This window comes from Macrobrachium rosenbergii, chromosome 18, assembly GCF_040412425.1.
Source record: "Macrobrachium rosenbergii isolate ZJJX-2024 chromosome 18, ASM4041242v1, whole genome shotgun sequence".
In the NCBI taxonomy this organism is placed as follows: domain Eukaryota; kingdom Metazoa; phylum Arthropoda; class Malacostraca; order Decapoda; family Palaemonidae; genus Macrobrachium; species Macrobrachium rosenbergii.
The window spans coordinates 2690734-2696733 of NC_089758.1; positions in this window are offsets into that span (position 1 = coordinate 2690734).

Here is a 6000-nt window from a genome sequence, read left to right on the forward strand (position 1 = left end):
ATCACTCCCTTGCTCATACGGAGAGCCGCTAGATTATAAGCTCAATTCATTTTTGAAGGGTTATAGGCAAAAATTGGCCTGCGAATGGAACTTAGCATGATTAATTTCCAAATGTTGCAATACCGGAGACTGAGCCACATAGGTCTTAGTCACAGTAATTTATCAATAAGACTACATTCCCAGGCACAAAAGCTTTTGCACTGAGTGGTGTACAGTAGCTAGATAGATGTCTTGCCACAACCAGTACATTAACTGGCCTTCAAGTGTGTTTACCACATAGGTCTTAGTCACAGTAATTAATCGATAAGAGTGTGTTCCCAGGCACAAAAGCTTTTGTACTGAGTAGGGAACATTAGCTAGATAGATGCCTTGCCACAACCAGTACAGTAACTGGCTTTCAAGTGTGTAGCTATTTGTGGAAATGGCCAGAGCCCAAGGGTTCAAGGATCGCCAGTCAATGCAAATAGGGTTGAAACAGAAAACAAACGTTATAATTCCATGCCAAGGCAAGTAATATGAATGGAAGCAATAACAAAAAGGTCATTCCATAGATTTTCACTCGAATCCAATGAAATGATACAGATAATGTCCAGGTCTTCTGACAACCAGGATGCTAAGCCACCACTGTCACAGGCGAATAGCCCTTCGCCAAGGCTTGACAATTGCCAGACTCGGGTTTCCCTCGATTCGCTGCTTGATCGAAGCAACTGACAGTTCATAGCAAATAAGGCATTTGGATGAAGACTGGCCTCCCTAAAAACAAGATTTTTGCTGAGAGAGAGAGAGAGAGAGAGAGAGAGAGAGAGAGAGAGAGAGAGAGAGAGAGAGAGAGAGAAAACACTTGCTTTCACAAAGATTCAGTGAATTCCATTTTGCACCTTTATTCTAGTAGAAACAGTCCATTTCTGGGGCCACGAGTAAGGACCATCATTAACACAAAGAAATAACTTAAAATGAAACAGTGAGCAATTAGTTATTCCACTGTAGATTTACTTGTCTCAGACACCTGATAATTCAGTTTTAGTACAGGAAAACGAAAACAGATTATATGCCGTATTAAAAGACAGTAAAATGAATCCTTCCCATGTTGTAAGTTTGGAAAGCGTCCCAGCATTTACGGCACCTCTCAAAACACCAAATAAAAAGATGGTCAGCCAAACAGAAGGCCAGAGGCTTGGCTAGAAAAAATACGGCCTGAAATCAAGATTCCTTCAAGGTTGAGCAAAGGTCAAACAGAAAGACCAAAGAGACCGGATTAATTCACGCTGAGAAAAGAATTCCAAAGCGGACACTACCATGCAAAAGTCCTGTCAAGAGCATTTTGAAGAAAAACTTATAGGAACTATGCAATTTTCGTGAAATTTCAGGATTTTGCCTTCCTTCTGTTGATTGTGTTTGTGTTTATGGGATATATATATATATATATATATATATATATATATATATATATATATATATATATATATATATATATATATATATATATATATATATATAAGGGCCAGCTAGCTCGAAGTATACATCACGAAGGAAGCAGTAGGGAAAGGCATCCTCATCATCTACAGTTTATTTTCAATGCCGACGTTTCGCGACGAATTCCAAGTCGCATTTTCAAGGCTATAAAATATAATATAATTTGCGAACATCAATAACAAATTAATGCAATGACAACAGCTCTTTCTGTAGTAAAAATATTTAAAACAAAACACATTCCAATAAGTAAAAGGAGTTCACTAAAATCTTAAAACAACCTACCTATATGAAGGAAAGAACAAGACTAATATAAATAAGTAAAAACAGAGTGAGGAAAACCAGTTGTCCAAACTAGGCTATAAACAATTTCACTGAGGACGATTGAGTATTTTTCTTCTTGATAATTATGGATTCTAGGATGGTTAAGTCATTGTTGTTCTGCACTTGCCTAAGATGGAAAAATCCTTGCTGTCAATATAAGTTTTACATAATTTTGAATGATTTATATATTTGATTGCTCGGTGGGAATCAATGCGGACCTTCAACAGCCTCCTCGTGCATCCCACGTATATCCCGTGATCATATCCCGGGCAAGTATTTTATAAACAACGCTGGACGAAAGCAGAGGACTGAGCCGGTCTTTGACTCTGAACAGAGACCCATTGTTAATTTTTGGGATGATTTTCAGATTTAGGCTGGAAAACTCTTTTTGAATAATGGCTGTGCATTTTTTCCTAAAAGTATCATCATACGAAAGGGAAACTTGCGTACATCTTCAGTTTTGGCACAGTCGATTCAGGTGTTGCCGGAGTCATTTTCTGTAGTAGCAGTTTATTTAGGGATCTGAAAAAGAGTCGTGATGGAAAACAATTATTATTGAAATATTTCAGTAAAAAGGATATCTCATCGTGAAACTCATCCAATTTGACGAGTGGGTATAAGCCCTATGGAGGAGGGTTAAAATAGAGTTCAGTTTAAAATTAAAGAAACACGAACTATAAAAATTCATTCCCAAACCAGTAAATGTATTTTTCTATACACACCTTTGTAAAACCTTTTCACCTCTGGAAATAATAAGATCAAGGAAGGGGAGTTTGTTATTTACCTCCTTCTCCATCGTGAACCTTATGTTTGGATGTTGTCGGTTGACGAACTCCAGAAAGGACTCTGTATGACATTCATGTCGAAATAGGAGAACGTGTCGTCAACATATCTTCGATAAAATAGAGGGCGGAACCTAATGGGACATTCGTCTATTATGCGCTCCTCCAGGGAGCACATGAAGATGTTAGCAAAAATTGGACCAAGTGGTGATCCCATGGCCATCCCTTCAGTTTGTTTATACAAAATGCCATTGAAGACAAAGGTCGTGTCCAGCACGGCCAACTCTAAAAGTTGTTTAAAAAATGTTCTACTAAAGTTATTAAAAATTGCATCTTCATCAGTAAAAAGTTTGCTTAATATTATCTCAATAGTCTCCCCCACCGGGACATTTGTAAATAAGGATTCCACGTCTAAGCTTACCATATATAAGTCTGAGTCTTGCCTGAGAATGTCCTCTTTAAACTTAGTGGAATTGGTTATCAGAAGATTGTTTTTTGTTGAGGTTCTAACAAGGGAACAAGAAATTTGGCTAGTTTATAATGTGGCGTATTCTGTGAGGAGAGGATTGGGCGTAAAGAGCTGTTGTCATTGCATTAATTTGTTATTGATGTTCGCAAATTATATTATATTTTATAGCCTTGAAAATGCGACTTGGAATTCGTCGCGAAACGTCGGCATTGAAAATAAACTGTAGATGATGAGGATGCCTTTCCCTACTGCTTCCTTCGTGATGTATATATATATATATGTGTGTGGGTGTGTGTGTGTGTACTTATATATGTCTATGTATATCTATATATATGTGTGTGTATGTGTGTATCATCGCGTGCGTATTATTTTTCCTTCCTCTTGTATTCACTGCATGAACGCGTTACAAGCATTTTGTGATTTATATGTTATTTCGTTAAGCTTATAAAGATCTATCGTGGGTAATATTTAGCTTTTTTATTATTTCACATCAAATACATAATTACTTTGATTCATACATCCATTAATTTATCATCATTTATGAATGTGTTGGCTTTTAATTTTTACAGAATTTATTATCATTGTTATCCGTTTTTTTGAGATAGTTTATGTCTATGTATATATAAATATATACATACATATAATGTGTATATATTTATATATACACATATTTATATATACACATATATGTATATACATATATATATGTAAATATTCTTCTTCTTTTCTTCTTCGCCCTTTTCTTTTTCTTCTATCTTCTTTCTTTTTCTATATAATAAAAGTGAATGTTTGTACGTTTGTCCGCTATTTAAATCGAAACTTCAACAGACCCAGACAAAATTTTGCACCCGGCCCCCAGTGACCCCAAAATGGTTATAACTCAAAATCAAACCCTACCTTGTGACAGACATACAAACACAGACAATACAAATGAAAGAAGTCGTTTTATATATATATATATATATATATATATATATAATATATATATATATATATGTGTGTGTGTGTGTGTGTGTGTGTGTGTGTGTGTGTGTGTATGTGTGTATACACATGTGTGAGTTTGTGAGTGTGTGTGTGTGTGTATGTATTGCAGTCGGTGACCCTGTGTGCTTGTAAGTCAAATAACTCAAATGTGAGTTCAAATCGCTTGCAGGGTGAAAATAATTTTCATTTATTGCCATATACTTTAACATTCACATATACCACATGAAAAAACTATATGTACTGGTATTGTGATACTGAGTGTGTACAAGTGTTCTTCTAAGAACCATATAATATTAAGAAGGTGAGAATACATCTTTTTAGGAAATGTGTCTTCCAGATTTGAAAACTTTAGACATGAACGAGGCCAAATAACCTTACTTCTTGATTATAAGAAAAATGTTTGCCCGAGACAGCTGGACGACTGAGTAATCGTAAATCAAAATGAAGATTGAAGAGGTTACTGAGAAAGGTTACAAAGCAACTCTTGTTACACTGTGCTTACCTCAGGTGGAAAAGAAGTCGGAAGATAAAAGACACATTCGTTCACCAGATAGAAAGGTAATCGTTTCAGGCTCACGACGGCTTTCTGCCCTTGACACGGGGTAAGAGACGTCAGTTGGATCTATTCCTGACATCTAGAAGTGCGTTCAGCTGCGTGAAAAGTCAGTGGTTATTGCTGTTTTTGCCGCTGAACTATGCTGGCGATGTAGCAGTAAGGGGCCTTGATCTCTGACGGCATAGAACAAGGCGCAGCTAACACACAAGTCTTCAACTTCCTCTTTCTCAGATAAAACTTGCGATGTAGCAGTAAGGGGCCTTGATCCCTGAAGGCTTAGAACAAGGCGCAGCTAACACACAAGTCTTCAACTTCCTCTTTCTCAGATAAAACTTGCGATGTAGCAGTAAGGGGCCTTGATCCCTGAAGGCTTAGAACAAGGCGCAGCTAACACACAAGTCTTTCTTCCTCCTTTCTCAGATAAAACTTGCGATGTAGCAGTAAGGGGCCTTGATCCCTGAAGGCTTAGAACAAGGCGCAGCTAACACACAAGTCTTCAACTTCCTCCTTTCTCAGATAAAACTTGCGATGTAGCAGTAAGGGGCCTTGATCCCTGAAGGCTTAGAACAAGGCGCAGCTAACACACAAGTCTTCAACTTCCTCCTTTCTCAGATAAAACTTGCGATGTAGCAGTAAGGGGCCTTGATCCCTGAAGGCTTAGAACAAGGCGCAACTAACACACAAGTCTTCAACTTCCTCCTTTCTCAGATAAAACTTGCGATGTAGCAGTAAGGGGCCTTGATCCCTGAAGGCTTAGAACAAGACGCAGCTAACACACAAGTCTTCAACTTCCTCCTTTCTCAGATAAAACTTGCGATGTAGCAGTAAGGGGCCTTGATCCCTGAAGGCTTAGAACAAGACGCAGCTAACACACAAGTCTTCAACTTCCTCCTTTCTCAGATAAAACTTGCGATGTAGCGGTAAGAAGCCTTGATCCCTGAAGGCTTAGAACAAGGCGCAGCTAACACACAAGTCTTCAACTTCCTCCTTTCTCAGATAAAACTTGCGATGTAGCAGTAAGGGGCCTTGATCCCTGAAGGCTTAGAACAAGGCGCACCTAACACACAAGTCTTCAACTTCCTCTTTCTCCGATAAACAAGTATTAAGGTACTCTTTACTTCAGGGTGAGAGGCCAGGAACCAACACACCAAATGAATGAACGCCTTACATCGAATTATCTAGCCTTTGTACTTCAAACAAGGGGGTTTCTTCTCACCAGCGGTGTCTGGGTGATCAGGGCGACATGACTCTCAAGTCTTTGTTAAATTCTGTTTAGAATGAGACTTTCCAGCGAATATTTTTTCAGATCATTATCAGATAACTTTGCATTTTCAACAAAATGTAACATCAGCGTCTAGAGGCGTTCTGGATAAGACTTGCGGGCAGTTTAGGATTGTGGTTTCTATTGCTGATTC